The sequence below is a fragment of the Phaenicophaeus curvirostris genome, chromosome 5 (assembly GCF_032191515.1).
Source record: "Phaenicophaeus curvirostris isolate KB17595 chromosome 5, BPBGC_Pcur_1.0, whole genome shotgun sequence".
NCBI classification, from domain to species: Eukaryota; Metazoa; Chordata; class Aves; order Cuculiformes; family Cuculidae; genus Phaenicophaeus; species Phaenicophaeus curvirostris.
In genome coordinates this window covers 31,716,882-31,737,056 of record NC_091396.1, presented here as the reverse complement: position 1 = coordinate 31,737,056, position 20,175 = coordinate 31,716,882, and the positions used below count along the sequence as shown (strand labels likewise).

The window sequence follows — 20,175 nt, the reverse complement described above, 5'->3', positions numbered from 1 at the left end:
GCTCTTTTTGATAAGCACTGCTTTTCTTTCTGTAGACACTCAAGCTCCCTGAATTGGAGCACTGCCTGAAGGGACAGGTATTATGAAAAGAGCTACCAAAGCTTTTTTATGTCAGTGGGAAGCCCCTGATTATCACAAGAGGATCTAAATCGAAAGGTGACTTTCAGAAAGCCATTAAGATAAAAGCCAGGGTGAATTTCTCTCCAACCTCACTTAACAGAAACTTTTGTTTAAATTCACCTTTCCTGAGAGAAGGGAGGGAAGTCTGATCTATGTGATTTGATACAGACAGCTTACTCCTTAATTGGGTACAGTCAGCTGCTTAAGAAAGCAATAGCTTAGCCAAGAGAGGTAATTAGATTAATGACAGAGGTAATAAGAATGTCAATATATGTGACAAATAAGTGTTTCTAACCTTTCAGCCATGGAAGCCCAATGGAGAACATTGTACCAGCTACTTCCAGATGGTCTTCCAGGACAACAGGTACAGACATGATATAGATAAAATTGCCTCCACCAGGACAGCTGGCTTTCCTTGTGCATGGTTCTGTGGAACTTTAGGAAATTGAAACAGGTGTTTTTATGTCTACTTTTCTAATTTCTGATTGATTGTCCTGTGGATGCCCTACAAGATTCTTGCTGACAGTGTGTTATCCAATGCTCCTAGTTTTGAATGGAGTATGAGACTGGGCTGCGTCCCTTCTGCCTGAAACCTTTCCCACCCTTCAACAGTTGTCACTGCTTGGCCAGGGCCTGTAGCAGAGAAATGTTTCAGTTTTGTTCCATTTTTCCTATTCTAACCTCATGACTTTTCCCAGAAAAATACATAGTGGGGGGATGGTGTGTGTGACTGGTTCTTTTTTCTGTGAGCCTGAGACTTGAAAATGTGGATTGAGGAAAAATCAATCACAATCACTGTTAATAGTGACATTTGCCAAGCATAAAATTTATTAGGCCTGATTTCCACCTGGCCAGTCCTTCACGTGTACAGTTGGCAATGCTATAAGCCTAGGTGTTCCCTGGGAGCTGCTGCTGACTGAAGTTATCCCGCAGATTCAAGATGACTCTGGCCAAGATCTCAAAACCTGGACTAGTAACTAAACAGTGCTCTTCTCTGCTCTGATAACAGACACTTGCAGCAGTACAAATCTACCTTGCTGTGTCTTTGCTCTCCCCTCATATGCTAGCTGTGTCTAAGTCTCAGTAGCAGCAGAAACAAGCAGTAAATGGGTTGCTTAATTTGCTGAAGTCAGATCTGTCGGTATCTGCTTGGCTGTATGATGATGTGTGGTGCTGCACAACTGGGCCTCATAGTTCCCAGCTATCATTGAAGGAAATGTACTAAATGAGTAGATTGTATTATGTAGGATACGTACCAGTTCAAAGCTGCCTGCTGCCTTTGTGAGTTATAGCAGGGTTTTTTTTCATAATAATTTCTTTTTTTCTGAAGAGTTGTCTCTTTTTCTTGCAATGCTGGATGAGAGGTCCTAAAGCCCCTCCACCAAACCTGCAAACAGGTACAGAGACAGATTCGTGGTGTGTTACACTGTGCCTTAATTCAGATGCTGCAGAGGGTGTTTGCAGAGAGCTGCCCTTGACCCCTGCCTCCCACACAACTTCTTGGTTCACCACCATGTTAAGGCTGCTTGTAATTCAATACCTGGCTCAGCTTCTTTTCAAGGAAGCTGTTTTAACCTTTGGCAGTTTAAATAGTCATATTAAATTCTAACCATGGTAGGCTGTGATTTTTACTAACTGCACTTCGCTGTAGTCCCTGTTTCTGTGCACGAAACTTGTCTGCAGAGGAATTTGAGCACGAGATATAAGATGAAGCACACTTGGCAAACAGTCCTATTCCCAGTCATGTTATCAGGGTTGCTTCTGGGGAAGACAGAGGGAGTGATTTTGGCTTGTCCAGGAACTCAGTGATAGAGCCCATTACAGCCCAGCCCTGCTGCCTCTGTTGCCACAGGAGAGAGACTGTTTTGCAGCCTCTCATTTACAAAATACCTAGTTTAGTCTGGGACCAGAGAATATTGATAACACATCTCCATTATAAGAAGGACATCAAGGCACTGGAGTGCATCCAGGGAAGGGGCTGGCATACAAATGTTATGAGGAGCAGCTGAGGGAACCGGGGATGTTTAGCCTAGAGGAAAAGAAGCTGAGGGGAGACCTTATTGCTGTCTACAACTACCTGAAAGGAGGTTGTAGAGAGGTGGGTGCTGGTCTCTTCTCCCAAGTGACGGGTGATAGGATGAGAGGAAATGGCCTTGAGTTGCACCAGGTGAGGTTCAGATTAGATATTAGGAAAAATTTCTTCACTGAAAGGTTTATCAGGCACTGGAATGGGTTATCCAGAGAAGCAGTTGAGTCACCATCCCTGGAGTTATTTAAAATACAGTTAGATGAGGTGCTCAGATATATGGTTTGGTAGTGGACAGGTACATTTGGACTCAACGATGTAAAGGTCTTTTCCAACCAAAGGATTCTATGATTCTACATGGCACACTAGGGGCATATCAGCAATAGTTCATAGGTGTAAATTCCAGTTAGAGTGCTATAACGACTGTCTGTTATCCAGTAAACCAATTAGATCACCATATAAGTGTATATAACCTATTGTTTTCTTTTCCATCTGCTTCTAGATTTCTCTCTCACACAATTTTTATTTTAGATTTTTGCATTGTGTTAGCAACTCTTCAACTCTTGCTTTAGCAGAGTTGAAGAGCAGTCTCAGCCCTCTTGGTTTTTCCTATTCTTCATAAATCTGTCTGGCAAAATGCCAGAGCTAGTAGTGGGCACAGGTGTGACTCTTACATTCTATGGGGCGAACACTTTTTGTTTCCTGCTAAGTAAAGATCATACTAACAGCCAGCTCCAAGAAGATTAAAATAGCTTGAGCCTGTCTTCCTGCTGAAGCAGAACTGTTATCTTGTATTCACTCCCTATCGCTTTGTCCAACTTAATTTTAAATGTACCAAGCTGTGGAGTTTCTGCCGCTTTACTCTTGGGAGATAATTTTGCATATCTCACTGCCTCAAAGTCCTTCATGATACTCTAAGTTTTCCTTTCCTGTATTTACCCTTGAATGATAATTCTATCCTGGTCTGTTTTTCTAAGTGGCTCCTTGCTCTTCGTAGTGTTTAAAGCCTGTCAGGTCTTCTCTGTCATCACTTGATTGTGCTACAAGCATTAACTCTTTGAGCCTTGGTCTTTTTCTGCTTGCAAGCAATTAAAGTTTTTGCCACTGGCTTGGGAGGCAACACTGCAAATCTTCAAACCTGCCTCATAGGCAGAGTGGTGAACATTATTCATTGATTCGCTCTTTGTTACAAAAAAAAAAAAAAAAACAGAAAAAAAGAAAAAAAAAATCATGTCATCATAACTAGGGCAATTTCCTTCCATTCAAGGAATAATATATTCAATCATCATGTATATAAATTTCTCATTAAAATGTTGATTTTAATTGAAAAACAAAACTACTTTGCTTTTAGCAGTCCATTTGGATCTTCTTTGCAGTCATTCACTGCATTCTGTTTCATTCGTCCATGCCTCTCCACTAACTTCCAGCTACACGAGCTATTGAAAGGAGTGCTTAGCCATGCAGATCTTTAAATGTTTGCAGTACTCACAGGTAAGAAGGTTAATAGCCAAGATGATTTAGTGTTCACAGTCACCTACAGCATGAAAGATTTCGTTTGCTTTTTTATTGAGAAGCCACAATGTATCATTGCAAATACTGCAAGGAGATGCTTTTGGCATGTCTTGAAGGACACGCCCCTGTAGTGCTGAATGTGGCTGGTTTCTAGGGGCAGGTATGAAGCTCATCAGGGGTGTAGAGACTGGAGCTGTCCTAGTGACTGTTCACTGAAGTAGCTGGCTGAGAGAATTGGTCCATACCTACAAAGCTGTATTCAAACAGAATCCCTCAAACTGCTGTCAGGGAAGAACAGACAGAGGACTTGGGATATTTAAAAGTAATCTTCCGCAAGTGATTCTGGTACATCAAAAGTGCTGTCTGCACAGTGATGCATTCCTTTTGTCACTAACTGCTCACTCTTTCTGTGTTCAGCATCTGAGTATTTAGTGATCTGCTCTTCTCTACCAAAAAAATTTCTTCCCCTCTGCCATCCGCTGGGTCTTTCTATCACTTCCCAATTAGGATATCTGAATGCCTGGCAAACCATGATCATGCTAGGTAGACATATCACTTGGGAAGTGCAAGGTAGACACATCCTTCTCTCCTCACAGGGTGTACAGTTGCCACTTCAACATGCATCTACCATGGCCAAAGGGCCACCAGACCCAGGGCTATAGTCTGTCACATTTCAGTAATGTGGCTGTTAAGAGTTTAAACCATACTGTTATTCCTCTCTATTTGGCTATTTCTTTCATAGTTTTTTACACCTGGAGAGCTTTTTTAATTGGACTACTCTCTGAATAACAGAGCTATCTAAAGCAACGCTGAACAATTAATGTTTTGTACATATTTACAGACAGTCCAAAGCTTTTTCCTAATGTCCCAAGTGCTTAAAGAAAAGGATGTGTCTTCACTGGCATCAGATAAATATGTTAGTAGACCACCCATGTAAAGCTGTAGCCTAGTCTTTATTCCCTAAGGCAGGTCCTCTGGATGCTGTTCATCTGCCTGACTTGAGCTACCATGAGTTCCACGGCAATCACCAGGGCCAGGGAGAAACTGGAGTTCTTGCAGGACTCAGGAAAGTGGAGGATCAAGGTTTGGAACTTGCAATCACAATTGATTATATAGAATAAGCAGAAGACAGGAGTCTTTAACAAGCCTGTGACCCATCAGAAGGCAGCATTAAATTTGCAAACAGAGGTGAAATCGCTTTTAGTTAGTGAATCACCACAGGGGCTGGATGTGAACTAAACTGTGTTGGACTTCAGTCTTCAGACTTCCCAGTAAGAGGAGCTTGTCTAAAAGGCAGTTTCCTCAGTATATGAGATAAGCAGTCTAACAAATGTATTCAGAAAAATGAATTTTAAATGTATCTACTCATAAGCTTAGTAGATTCAGAGGGCATGTGGTAAGGTGGAATATATTTGGAACATTTCAAAAGAGTTCCTCAAAAATCATTCAAATTGCCTTGGCTCTGACAGAGACTTAGCAATTTTAAAAACTGCCCAAAGCATTGCTAGTAAAGGGCAGACTGTGGCAAGATATCAGTGGAGTGCACAAGAGAATTATGGAGTGGTGCCAAGACATGCAATGTTAAATAGTCTGCAATCTATATTGAAAAATATTCCTTTGCAGGAGCCAGGTGGAGCAATAAGCATTACCTGGCTGCTCTTACTGTGGAGTATTGGACAGGGAGGAGCTGTGGGCTCAGAGAAAGGAAAAATAGCTAGAAATAACATAGTGAAATTTGTGGAAAATGCAATCTGATCCCAAGATATAGCTACTTACTGGAGCAAGTCGGGGGGCAGAAATCCCAAAAGAGGTTTAATCTTGGTAACAAATAGTGAATGATACATAAAGCTGCAATGCAACAGGCTTGCCAAGGTGTTATTCTTTAATGATTTCCATGGTATCAGAGCACTGCAGAGATTATATAAATGGATACTTTCTGGAGAAACTCTTCTCCCTACTAGGTTATATTAGAAATTTTATTTACCAGCTTTCATGTTTTGCAGTGGAAGTGTGGGCTAAATTGAGGAGAAAGTGACTTATATTCAGGCTTGATTGCAGCCAGATCATCGCATTCTTGCAGAAGAAAACTGAAGGCTGTATTGAATAAATTGCTGGCAGCACTTTTCTGTCCTGAACCCACACAAGCTTCACACCAGTACAGAGAGGACCACTGCCCCTGGTAAATGCTGCTGATGTAAACGCTTGTCTCTGAAGCACGGCTCTGCTCTGGAGTGAGAGCTTGAATCTAATCTGCTACTGAAGGATCAGCCAGAGGACTGCCCAAAGTACTGGCGTGGTACCTTAGCAGCAGCATGTGTGGGAGAACCTGTGGGCTGCTGAATTTTCAGGCAGATGACACGATATTTTATTTCACTCTATTTTTAGAAACTCCAAACTTTCTTTCCTAAGTGGTGTACAGTGCATTAGTGATAGTAGGAGGTGGCAAATGCATGATTCAGTTTTGTACCCTTCAGTACAGGGCTGTCATACATGGAGGAAAGAGCTTTTAACTCAGGGTGGGAATGGGTTATTTGGCTGTAAGAGAGGTCCAGAAGGATGCTCCTGGGAGAGGGGCATGTGCCTCTGCATACCCTCTGGCTCTGTCCTGTAATATGCCCTTCTTCCTGACACATTACACCCCCTCACCTAGTTTTCAGTATGTTTTAGACCTGTTTCCTTTGGTAGGAAGTTTCATGTGATCTCTTGGACTATCCATTTTGTCAAGCCTGTTAGCCAATTTCAACCAAATTTGACTAAGGGGGCCTCAAAGATAGAAAAGGTACTGTAAGTTTCACCAAAAAAAGTTGCATGAAGGAGAGAGGAGGCATTGTTCCCAAGTTTGCCTCTGAATCTTCGGTGCTGCAGTGCATGTCAGCCTGCGAGTTGTCTCCAAAGCACTCTCAGGGATGAGCTGTAAGGCAGCAAGGAGCTGCATTTTATAAAGACAGGAGGATATAAGATGGAATCGTACTACAATTTAGTCCAAAAGCCAGTCAACCCCAAGGCACAAACCCCAGAAGAGCATGTCTGGTCATCTCTGTTGCTCTCTGGGCTGCTGCATCCCACTCCGGACTCGGGCTGGCCCTCAGCAGCTGTACAGTGCTGGCTGCGTGGGGTCAGGAACTGAAGTCAGGAACAGCTGAACAAACCCCATGTCTCTGAACAAAGAGATCTTAATAGGAGGAGGAGGAGGTGGCAGTGTCCAGGATGTTCCCAGATAGTACACTGATGTCCATGAATCATAAGTTGCTCTGTAATCACAAGGCTGAGTCCTGTCCTTTTCCCCCAGTATAATCCTATTAAAGATCACAGGGTTGCAGCTCGTTATGCGAGAATAATTTGACCTACGCTCCCCCCGAGCTTCTGTAATGAGGGCTAGTCTGTGTCGGGGGCTGTTGCTATGCTGAGAGGAAGGCAAATGAGGCAGATGTTTGGGGAAGACGTTGTGTTTTCTTTGTTTTTAACTGCTAATAATGCAGCAGAGGAGAACAGTACATTGACTGATTCAGTGTGTCTTGGGGCTGGAAACACCCTCCTGCTGCAGCTGCAGGAGCTGCTCGGCTCCGTTAGCCATCCACCCCCGGAAAAAAACAGGACATCAGGTGGAGAAGTGCAGCTTCTTCATGTTTCCTTTCACATAAACTCACAGTGGTGGGCTTTTTCCACGCTGCCTTAGTCTAGCTATAGTTCAAGTGTATTAAAGCCTCATCCTGGAAGAGGTTGAACTGGAGCTGAGGCAAGAACATTAAGTAGCATAGCAATGAAACTACACTCTTATGTGTGCTGGCCCATCACCAGCAGGCTGCTCTTGGAAGCAGCACAGTCTTCAGAGAACCAGGCAGAGAGAGTTTGTACCAGGAAGGCTTGTGCAAATCACAGTGCATCAGTTCATGAACATTAGAGGTCAATTAATAGTGAGGGTCATTTCATCCCCAAAGGTCCTTGAGCTTCCTGCCTTGCATTAAGCCAGATGCCTGCGAGGGTGTCATGCTTCACAAACACTGCCATCTGTGAAACAGCAAAGAAGAGAAATAAGCCAAATGATTTGCAACCACAATAACCTAGACATGAGAAATTATGAACAACAGCAGAGTCGTCAGTTCTACCCAAACCAAGCATTAACTGTTCCTGTGAGTACATACAAAGAAGAAAAGGTAATATTTTATGCTGCCCTGGGGTGTTCTGCTTGCATTCTATAAACACTGAATTTCACTAGACTTCACTCTGTCAAGCAGCTTGTACTATTGCTAATACACTGCCTGAGAGCCTGGCAGGCACCATCAGAATGCTTTGGCTAAGAATATGCAGCAAACCTCTGAAAGGTCTTCCAGCTCAGGCACTGCATCCTGGCCCTATAGCAGCCACCAGTCCCCTCCTGGCCTCTTAGGAAGGCTACCAGGATTCTGAACAGGCATGAAGCACTTAAAAACATACTTCAACCTGCAAGAGCAACACAACTTGCTGCTACTGAGGCAATGAAACAGTAATCAAAGAAAGCCACAGCTGCGACTAGTCCTGGTGAGTTTGTTTTAAGTGCATTACAGTAAGTCATTAAACATATTTCACTTTTACTCCTTTCTGTATTCTTCCCCCACGCCCCCGAGAAGAGCTAGCATTTCAGCTGTATTGAGAAGACACCTTCCCGCCTCAAGCCTGGCTGTGCAGGGAGCATCAAGCATGGCAGGGAAGATGCAAAGGGCTGCTCAAAACTTGACATTTACTGTTTGTATGAAGCCCTCATTCTTGGTTTTGTTTCAGTGCTTAAATGAACATGCTCTATTCAGAATTGCCCAGGAAACAGAAGTCACAGGAAATTCATACTGCAGATGTCCCTCCCTTTTTTTTGCCTCTGGTGAAACATGCTTCACAGACATGAGGTAGTTGCTGCTTCGATGTGACACAATTTCTGCTGTTGCACTGGAGAAGTTTGAGCGCAGATATTCAACTGTAAAGAGAGGTAGAGGTTAGAAGAACCATGCCAGTTTTCATCAGCAGTTGTAAAGGGCTTTGTGAATCTGTATCTCCCAGGAAACTATTTATCAGGGAGTACAAAAGCCCTGCTTTCCCAGCTATTGCATCTTTTTCAGGGAAGAGCTGTGGAAGTGTGGCAAATATTGGTGGGATCTCGAGGAGCAACAAAACTCGTTGGAAAATCCATGCACGGTACCGATGCAATGCTGCTTGCCAAGCAGCCTTTGAAAACTTCCTTCATGTTGTTTGAAAATCCATGAAAATTAAGTTGTTTCTGAGAAATATTAGCAAATTAGTATTTTACCACTGGAAAACATTTTATTGCAAAATTTATTACTGTTTCTCTTCATGCCAGTAGGGCCTTTATTTGGTGGAAAATGCATCTTAGCCAGTGTTATTTTCAAGTGGAGACATGCAAGTGTCTTCTTCAAATGAGCTAAGGATGAAACCCTGTGTCCCTGTGGATGTGGATAATTCCTGTTCAGGACAGACACTTGCACGTGGCAGCATTTACAGGCAGAGCAGACGCAGGCTTCCAAGCCAGACGTCAGCACAGAGGCAAGAGTTATTCTTCTGCTCTGCTACCCAGCTTACTGTCTCGCTGAATAACTTGGCTGCAGCTAAACTTGGCTCTGCCATCCAGACTTTTTTAATAAACTTAAGACTCCATCAGAGTGCTCCAGAAAGTTTGATATGACATCACTGCTGAATAAACAGAAACTGATAACGAGCGGATTTGCTGGAAAGTGCATTCAAGGCTTCAGGTATAATGCCAAAGTTCAGACTTATTCAAAATACCATAGATCCCTTGTGATTTACAACTATCTAATCAGTGCTTTAAAGCAGTTATGGGCAGGCAGAGAAAGCAAGGGTGACCCACCGCAAGGAATAGTTGCCTATAAGAAAAGGAAGGAAACAAAACAAGACAGCACCGTTCTGGAAGCAGTTTGAAGCCCTGATGTGCCTCTAGATACCTAACATAAAAGAGATGTCCCACAGCCCCAGACTCATGAGGCTAGTGGGGATATTTGTGCACTCACAGCCCAGAAGGCCAGTCATATCCTGGGCTGCATCAAAAGAAGTGTGACCAGCAGGTTGAGTGAGGCAGTTCTCCCCCTCTACTCTGCTCTTGTGAGACCCCATCTGGAGTATTGTGTCTGGTTCTGGAATCCCCAACATAAGGATATGGTACAGTTTGAATGGATCCAGAGGAGGGCCACAAAGGTGATCAGAAGGTTGGAGCACCTCCCATAGGAGGACAGGCCTAGAGAGTTGGGATTGTTCAGCCTGGAGAAGAGAAGGCTCTGAGGAGACCTTATAGCAGCCTTCCAGCACCTGAAGGGGGCCTACAGGAAAGCCAAGAAGGGATTTTTTTTTGAGAGGAGTTGTAGTGATAGGGGAAGGGGAATGACTTTAGTTTGGACATTAGGAAGAAATTCTTCACAATGAGGATGGTGAGGCACTGGCACAGGCTGCCCAGGGAAGCTGTGGATGCACCATCCCCGGAGTTGTTCAAAGACAGGTCAGATGGGGCCTTGGGCAGCCTGGTCTAGAGGGAGGTGTCCCTGCCTGTGGCAGGGGGTTTGGAATGAGGTGATCTTTAAGGTCCCTTCCAAACCAAACCGTTCTATGATTTGTATTCATTTTAATGGAGCAGGCTCCAAAGCAAATGCTCTCCTGTGTGGCCCTGCAGCACAGAGCAAAGGCAGCACTAAACCTCAGCCAGAAACGGGACAAGTTATTTGTAGTTAACTGCATCACTGTTTCTCCTCTTGACCCCTCAACTACCAGCATGTGCCAGTAAACTCTTACCTCTATTGTTCCTCCAACTCTGGATGATGTGGGCAAGTTGCATTTGTGTAGTTGCATTGACCGCTTGCACCTAGAAAACCTGTGTCACGCTGAGGGGGAGATAAAGCTGGAAGGAGCTGCACTTGGCAGGGGAAGTTTGAAGGAGACAAGTGTCCATGGAAAACCACCAGGGAAAAAATCTGAGTAACCATGCCAGCATGTTGGAGATGCTTAGACAAGCAGACCAAGAGCATTTACTAGTTGTTATTTGAATGTTTCTAAGCTCCCCATGGGCACCGGGGAAAATTTAATTGTCATTTAAAAGAGGATGCTGCATTTTGTGGGTCAAATAGTATTTCTCAATCTTGTGGTTAACAGAGTAGTCCCAAAGGGGCCATAGACTAGAGGAAAAGTGCATGGCAAGTGCAAACTGCTAGGGGAAGATGTGTCTGGTGAGTATATGCTTCTACTGCATGTGTGACAAAATGATCTTGCTTTTCCTTCTGCTTTCTGGCTGTCTCTAATGCAGGCAAATACAGGTTTATCACAGCATGCTGTTGCCATACAGCTCTCTAGGATGGCACTGTAGATGATTGTCAGGGACTGCTCTTCCAAGCAGCCTTCAGATGGGGAGTGTAGGAGAAGGTGCCCTTGGAAGAAGTGTCAGAGACAGAGGAACCAAAATGAACAAGCTGTGGGGGGAGGACCACAAACAAGGGAAAAGGATGCTGTAAGGTCAAGACAAAATTGGAGGGGAGATTAACAAGAACCTGAACAGGTGAGGAAGGAGACACCAAGGAGCACAAGGTACAGAACGAGGAGCCAGTGATGAGGTTAACGAGGTTTAAAAAATAGGATGGTGCTATAGGAGTGATGTGAATGTTGGGAAGAGATAGTTCCCAGCTTAGATTTAGACTCTAGGGTTAGCGTGTGTTGGAGCAATTCACAGAGAGGAGCTTTGGCATGATAAGCAACACCAACCTTATCAGTGTTAGCTAGGAAGCCCTCTGAGCAATCTGTAAAAGCATCAGAAAGACAGGTCAGTATTTGGATGCCCAGTCCTGCTGTGTCCTGCACTGACACAGCTGCTGCATATGCGAGGACTGTCAACAGCTCTGACAATAGCAAAGTCTTCCTTTAGCTCAGGGTCTGACCAGGCACTCTCCTCATACTGCCTCTGCTGGCACCACTTGCTTGCTCCAGCCCCAGAGTATCTAAATGTTGTAAGACTTCTTGCTCCAGCAAACCAGAAGAGTTAACTCCCCCTCAGTTCTTCTCCAAAAGAGAGAAGATGGAACTGTTTCATATTGTGCTATTTTTAAGCTGTTCAAGAAATGCATTACTAACAGAAGAACAGCATAACTGACATTTCCCAGAATCAGCTGTTAAAAGTGCACAACACAGCTCCTCTTAGGCAGTCCACGAAAGGTAGAACAACATAAAATGGACTGCAAATAGAAAGAAAAAGCAGGAAACCATTACAGAGCTCTGTAAGCAACACTCCAAAGTCCTTTTTAGCTGTTAGCCGTTTTACAATTGAGAGCAATTAAGCAACAAGACCACTGGAAGGTTTGTTTCCCCAGTGAATCCTAAAAATAGCTCAAGCTTATTGCCAGTGAAAGGTACCACGCTGACAAGGCCAGAGACCAAAGGCATCTGTGCAGATATTACATAAACCTCTTTAATGAGGATTTTCTTTAAAGTGCGTGGGGGCGCCAGCCATTTAGACTATGACCTTTCCTGCAGGATGGACCCTTGGGAGCACTCTGTGATGTTGGCATCTCTCCACTATGACCTGGGCTGGGTCCCACCAACCCACTTCACATGACCTGCCAAATGACGTCTTCCCTTATGGAGGCAGCATGTACCTAAAATTCACTCAGAAACAGGCACAGGTATGACAACCCCTAATAGCTGCACATGAAAGGAACTGCAGTGTTCCATATAATCAAATAATTACTGCTTCACTCAGACAGCAGAACATTGTCTTTCTGAGGGCTTATTATTTCTGAGGGCTGTTAAAGATGAATTTTGCAGTGGTTATTCCAGACTAATTTTCATGTAGGATAAATTCAGATATGAATGAACTCAGGCACTAGGAACTGCTTGGGGACCTGTTACAGGTTGTCCACTGAGCAGCTACTGTGCACAAAGACACAGGTATGTTTTGATTCAATCTTTTCGCTGCAGGGCACCTTGTGGATATAAGGAGCCTATCTACTTCAGGGCAAGTACTGCAAGTTAGTTAGAGGTGGTTGTTGAAAGATCAGTAACACACTTTGTTCTTCAGTAGAAACATTGTGTTTATCTTACCCAAGGTATGTAAAGCCCAGTGGTGACACTGGTTGTGATGATACTACATCTGCAAGAAAAAAGTACTCCTCCAAGAGATTTTAAGATTTGCTGCTTTCCTAACTGGAGGCTTGTCTCTGTACAAAACACAGTTTTTCTTTCATGATGAGTTGCTCTAAAGTGTCAGGCAAATTTGTACAAAATGATGGGGCCTATTTTCCTGTTTACTTCTGTTCTCCTACATGGACTCTGCCAATGCAGGCCACCGGTGGCTCCCTGGTATGGTCAGGCACCTTTGATAGGTGATGAGGTCATGCTACTCGGAGTTCCCCAAAGGCAGTTTTTTTCTGTTGTGCCTAGAGGTGAACAATCCAACGAACAGACTGGCCTGAACAAACTCTTAATCCTCTTCTGTCTGACAATTCCTGCCAAAGGAGGTCTAAGCTGCTCTGTGGACACTTAATCAATGAGCAGTGATGGGGTGGAAGGACACTGCTTGTGTCAGGGCCATATAGATGCAGAAGCTATCACAAAGAGTGGTTAAGAAATTTGCCCAGGGCTGCAAAGCAAGTGTGCAGCAGAGCCAGGAGCTCACTCTACTACTCCTCTGACCCAAGCATTAGAGTAATCTTCCCTCTTGTTGAAGAAGTAGCCCTAGGAAAACAGTGGAGAAGGAATGGGTGTTGGGAACGTTGTGTGCGGGAAACAAATGAACATATGCATTCTACATTTTGCCTGTGCAAAGTGGGAAGATGTGGTGCAATTTGCCTAGAGGGTGGTTTCCACGACTGGTAATATTTAATTAAGTGAATTATTTTCCTAGTAGTACTTTAAGAGGTTATATCCCCAATTAACCATGCATTAGACTTAGCCTGAGCTCCATTTTGATATGCTCAGTGGACTGTGAGGAATTTACTGTCAGCTTAAGAGAGACAAAAAAGGTAGAAGTCAAATTGGTGGCAAAATGCAGTTTCTGGCTCCTTGTCAAAGCACCTGCATGCCTCATTACCTTGGTTTAAAGCAAACAGACTAACTTAACAGGGCTGTTTATGTCTCCCTCCCATTTTGCCTATACCAAAAAGGAGGTTTAAGCTACAAATCCTCTCTTTGATAAATTGTACTTTGCTTTTTTTTTTTTTTTTTATATATACCCTTTCTTAGACCTCCTTACTCAAGCATGAGGTTTGCATACAGCTGATAAATGCCACCTGGTGAAGACGTGTCTCAGGCCATTTCAAACAATATCCCATGTCCATACCAGCTGTTTCTGCTGGGAACATTATTGTACCATGCTGCCAGACTTGGACTCAAATGATCCCAGGAAGTGGGGGGAGGGTGTTAATAAGATAATAAAAGTACGCACTCGCTGTTTCCTGCTCCAGTGTAAATGTGGCTTTTTCTTGACTATAAAGCCTGTTTAGGCATTGGAACATGGATCTTTCATAAAAAATGTTGATTCCTTTTTATTGCATCCTTCACAGCTTTGCACCACATCAATTGTCAGCCTCTTCTTCCTATCTTTCCCAGAAAGCATCTGCTCTGTTTTCCTCCAGGTCCTGTGGAGCACAAGACACCCAGCACGGTGTTCAGTTCCTTTGCACCAAACAATCCAGCAGACAGACATTCCCAGGGGGTGAATATTAACAAGGGACATAAGTGCCTCTGCTGCAGCAGCATCCCTTACCACTAAGGGGATGGGACCAGTTGAGTGTCTCCACAGAAAAAAAATAGCTTCAGAAAAGGAATTAGCTGTAATGTCCTAAAATTTTCTACCCATCTTAGGTACAGCAAATACTCAACAAGAAAAACAAAGTCCTGAAGCACAAGTGCTGCGGCTGGTGCTGGAGCAGCTCAGCCGCAGCCCCGCTCCCATTCCCTTCAGCATTGCCAGGGCAGTTTCACATATGGGAAGGTGTTAGAAAATGGGAGCAGAGAAACAAATGTCCTTTCTTTCCTGCTCATCACTCACTGAGAGTTTAACTCCCACCTCTGACTGCCTACAGTGCCATTGGCCATTACCCTCTAGGTTTATTTTCAACCAAGCGCTTTGTCCTATAGGGCTGTGCCAGGTCCCCATGGCCAAAGCCTCTCTCTTCTCTTTCTGCAAGCTGTGCTGAAGAAGGTGCTGCTTAGTCCATATGTACACCCTACTTCACAGTGTTTTACAGTGATTCAGCACTTGGTGTGTTTAGGCCACTGCCTGTTGCACTGACAGATACAGCCTCAGCAGCTCATTGTGGTTTTCTTCCCTTTTCAGGAAGCTGGGGAACCTTTCAGCTGAGAGGAGGCTTTAACAAGGTGTCTGCATGCTAACCCAGAACAGAGCAGTGAGGACTTCACTCAGCCTCCATGCTGCAACCTGCACGTAAGTGGAGATGTGAGTGGGTCCAGCAAAGGTCCAGTGTTGACTGGCAGAGTGAGCAAGACACTGAGATTACTTTTCCATCCTCACCTACTTCACTTTGGATTTAGCAGGGATTCAGCACAGCTATAAGTGCCACTCCAGTTCTTCTGAAGCATTGTGAAAGAAGGTGATGATGTAGCTTTATTGGTTTTAGCCTATTTTCCCTAGTGAATTATGCTTACACAACTATGTGTCTGCAACCCTACCCTCCCTCCCTGCCCCTCACATGCAAACACTCACAGCTTTTACATCCATACCCAGATTTTAAATAAATCTGAGAGGAAGCAGAGGTTTCAGAGGTGTGAAGGATAACTCGTGACACTGACATATGGACAGAGGAAAGACACACATATGCACCTGCTCATGAACCTACCGCTGGCGGGTAAGCAGCAATTACTCAGCCTTGGTCCTCTCCGGCCTGCCCTTGCCGGGACTTGCCCCTGCAGGCATGAAGGGGATGGGTGTGGAAAAGGCAGTGAAGGGTCAAGGATGGGACACGAGGGAAATTGCAGGCATGAAGGATGCAAATGTGTGGCAGACTGTACTTCGACAGTGTTGGCATTGAAGAGCTTCCTGCTTTGTCTGAGAGCGGCTGGTGCATTCGGCACAGGTCTGAAGCGGTTTGGCTAAAGAAGTTCTCAGCAGGATGAATCTCTGCTTGGTTGGATTAGAGAAACAGCGATGGAACTTTCTTCAGCATGTTTGCTGATTCTGTTTCTAGCTTAGACAGGACAAAGAGCAACCTGTGCTGAGGGAAATGAAAGAGGGAAATGAGTGTGCAGGTCATTCACTTTTCCTGTGAAGAATGAGCCTGAAAATGTAAAAGAAAATCCAAAGACACTGACTCCCAGGCTTTATACTTCCAGGTGAAGATTGTTCATTCCTAATGTGCAAAGACTACTAAAGCTGTGAAGCATGTTAAAACTCCCACAAAGCTCTGGTGAGGTGAGAAATAATTTGCATAGCAATTGTAAAAGGGGTTGAGCAAGTGTGTGTGTGAGTTTCTGCCTTGCTGGGCAGGGGATCCCAAGCTCCCCATAATACCAGGCCAGCCTGGCAAAGCAGCGATGCTGATGTACAGGAGGCACCTGCCAGCAATGTCAACAGCCTCACTCTGGTTTCTGAGGCTTGGCAAGCCAGTGTGAATGGGTGATGGGACTTTCTGTGCATAAATGGGTACATGGGTGCCTGTGTCACTGTTCATTATGGCCTGGGCATTTGATATTTAACATTCACCTAAAGTGTGACGGTCATTAGATATAAGACTTACTGTACACAAAAGATGAAGAGATAACCAGGTTCAAAGGGCTTATGACGAGTTGATGAAACATTCCATATGCATATACATGGTGTGCAATATTTATTTACTAAACCAAATAACGAATAAAAGTTGTTATTTTCTCAAAAATGAAGCAATTGCGATATTTATCCTGATGGAAAACAGAGTACAGTTTAAATGGGTGATTGCCACTGTAATCTATTACACTGGGTAGTTGATGGCAGAATTACACCCTGTCTTTGCCTTGTGCGATCAGTATGGTATTGGCTGTCCAAACAGTCCAAGGCAGCCCTTGTTCTTTCAGTGTGGGCTTTTCTTTTTTCAAGAGATGCAACCACAGCAGTTTGGCCTTTTATTTCTGCCGAAGTATTGTTCTTTCTACATTTTACCCAGCAGAGTGATCCTGCTGAAAAAATGGGCTCTCTGAGGGGGTTATTGCTTTGAGGGTGCTGGATACAAGCTGATATTTAAAGGCAGAACCACAGTTAACACTGTCTGGTGACATTAGAGACAGCTGAGTATAAGCTTTGCTGTACGTTTTATAATTCAGACCCTTTTTAATTTTTTTTTTAAAGTTACTATGGCCAATAGCCAATCTTTCAACAACTAGGACATTATTTCACTCCATCAAGCATAAAGCTTAGAGGAAACTCAATTCCATTTCAGGCACCATAGTATGAAAGAAACTCTTACCTTGAAACTGGAGTGCTGCTGACTGTCAGGAGATCTGATTTGCCTGTGGGGTCAGCCTGCATGTGCCCTGGAGAAAATTATTGGGATAGAGCTCTTTTCTGAATAACCTCTTATTCTGGAAGTTTCGGTATTTGTGTGCCTTTCCTGAAGCTTTGATTTTCATTGTCAAAGTTGCTGACAATTTTCAGCTTCTATTGTCCTCAGCCGCTTCTGGAAATACAGCTTTGTGTAATTGTACTCCCATGACTATACTACAGTTAACTTTTATAATCACAAGAAGCTCAAAGAGAAAAGTAAAATTACTAAAATATCAGTTTAGCTGTTGTTTTTAAACTAAGGAAAACAGTTACATAAGAAACCTACTTGAAACCAGTCAACTTGTTCTGACATTGCAATTTCACACTAGGTCAGATCCAAGCCTTATTAGAAAGCTGTAGAAGATGATGCCTCAGTGACATAAAGCAGAAGTGCCATTTCTCAGTGGTTAACTGGAGTTCAAAGGCAGCCCTTTCTGCATTCAAAATGCCAAATTCTGATAAAAAAATACTTAGACTACTCATCAAAACAAAACAAATCCTCTTTCCCTACCATGACGGCAAGATATAGCAACTCTTTCATATTTTGCCCCTTTAGAAGGTATACTGGATACCACTGGGCAATGGCATTCTAAGAAAGACAAAATAAAAGCCACTAAAATCAGAACAGTCAAGTCATCAATGACTCAGGCAGCTAAAATCCAGGAATTAACTGAAAGCACAGTAGCTTTTAAAACCATAATCCACTACAAAGATCAGTTTCTATCCATTGTAGAGGGTGGTAAATGGTGATAATGGCTGTATGTGCCTCCTGTTATCATTTCTTTGCAAAAGGGGAAATTCCCAAAGCAGCATAAGAAAGGCTAAGGCATGTAAATGGGACCTGCAGGGATCTCTTCAAGCAGCAAGGGGAACAATGGAATAAGGGGAGGCAAGGGGAGATGCAGAGCAGCAGGTGCTTGGCCAAAGCTTGATCCTGCTATACCTCATCCTTGCTGGCTGGACCTTAAACTGCTCAGCTCACCTGTGCTGAGCAGTTTCCAGGCATGAACAAATGGTAAGCTGTGACTCCTGGAGCTGGGACATATCTGAGCTCTGCATCTAAATTCTTTGCCTTTCAATATGCAGGTGAAACATAATAGAAAAAGCGTATTCCTCTTGTCCTGATCAGTCTGCCCATTCCCATGGTCTCTTGAGGTAGTGTGGCCAGATCCAGAAACACCACTTCATGTCAGTGAAACGTCACCTCTGAGAGCCCCTGCGGCAAGTCCTTTGAATGAGAGTTCAGCTTCCCCATGGCGAGGAAAAGGGACATATTGATGGGAAAAACTTCACTGGAATGATACATGCTCTAACAGTGTTTGAATGAAAAATGAGAAAATCCCCTTATGGTCTTTCCCCTCTTAGTCCCATGTAATAAGTTTGGCTCTCTGTCCCTTCACAATTATAACCCCACCAGTAAAGGAACTGCAGGCTCATTACCTAGCTGCATAATGAAGTACATTAGCAGGATAGATGGATAGCAGGCAGAAGAGGCTGAAACAGGCTAATATCCAAAGTGTTCTGAAATATGCCCTTGGGCTTTCTCCAAAGCCTATTTATTTTTGTAAGAAGATTTTAACGTTCAGGAGTTCATAGGAAGCTTGCCTGCTTCCAGAATGTGTTATCATCCATGGCATAGAAGCCCCAACATTTGTGAGCGGATACTGATAGTCATTATGCTGTCACAACGATTTTAAAGTTCAGTCACCCAGAAAGCAGCACCATTAGTGAAGGGCTGCACCCTCTGCGCTAGGGAGCACTGTCTGGAAACCCCGCAGAGACCAACGACCCTTTGGACAGAATCTTCTCAAAATGATTCTGTGGTCCTCAGACCTTAAAGTAATGTTTTTAAAAGTCTTCCTCTTTTTTCCTCAACTATTGTGGCAGCTATGCCTGTTTCTTTGTCAGGAGAGGAATGCCACTGACAGGCAGCACAGGGCTATGTACAGAACAGCTTGTAGTCAGACACATCCGACAGTCTCTTGTTTAACATTTTCCTTGTCCCCTTTAAGGCACAAGAACAATCCTTACTGATCCCTTTGCTCACTATACAGTGAGGTTTCATGTCACTGGCAAACCCCATACTTCTATTGGACTGTGCAGAACATGCCTTGAATAGAGACACATCCTTCCACTGCCTGCAGGGGCAAGGTGTGCTCCCTTGACAGATCCACCTTTCTGCACTGTACCTGGCAGGTTGGTGCCTTCTGCCAGAAAGGTATCCAACTTACTGCACCACTGACCATTTCTGTTCTCCTGAGCAGGACCACAGAATTGCACTGCTGAGTCACATGAAACTCAGGAGCTATATACCATCAACCTAGATGATGGCTACAAACAAGACCACTAAAGCCAGCTGCATGGATATTTGCCTGTACCTCACTAAAGCACATCCCATTCGGGCTAATGAGAGATAATCTCAATGCCATCACCAAGTTCCTTTGTCATCATTTGACCATATGGCATCTCAAACTTTCTTTATCTATTACTTCAAAAGTGTTTCTCTTTGCAATGCTAACTTGAGCTAGAGCACAGGTGTTGCCCTACTTTAGCTGCCATCTGTACACAAAACCTTTGTGTAGCTTGGATCAGCTGGCTTAGGTGGTCAAGCAGCCCTACTGTATTGCTTTGTAAGAGTGGCTGCAGGCTACTGCCGTAGACCACCCTTGGTCCTCCATGGCCTTACCAGAATTTGCTGCCAAGTGTCCAGAAAGGAGAAGCGAATTCTCCTGCAGAGCTATGAAAAGCCCTTTTAGTGCATTTTAGCCTACCATATGTCTGCAGTTCCTGCTAGACCTGAAATTGCACAAAAATAAGTGCAGGGCTGGTATGGACTATGTAGTGATTCTGCTGTCGTGGGTGCCAGGCTCGCTCAAGATCAGTGATATGATCATAAGCAACTCAGGCTGCCTTCCCTGGGAGGACTTTACAAAAATACAGCAGCCAAGACCAGGACTATCTTCATGAAAAGTTTGTGTTACATAATTGGTTTAACAAAAAAAAAAAAAAA

At 43.9% G+C, this 20,175-nt stretch overlaps 1 long non-coding RNA gene across 2 annotated transcripts in view; it reads left to right on the top strand.

Moving 5' to 3' along the window:
- Positions 1 to 20,175, top strand: part of LOC138720665 (uncharacterized) — a 32,024-nt gene that overhangs the window by 882 nt on the left and 10,967 nt on the right. For both annotated transcript variants that reach the window (XR_011337452.1, XR_011337453.1), the window contains exons 2-3: positions 423 to 484; positions 14,970 to 15,077. This is a non-coding gene — a long non-coding RNA (uncharacterized lncRNA). The remainder of the gene's footprint in view (positions 1 to 422; positions 485 to 14,969; positions 15,078 to 20,175) is intronic.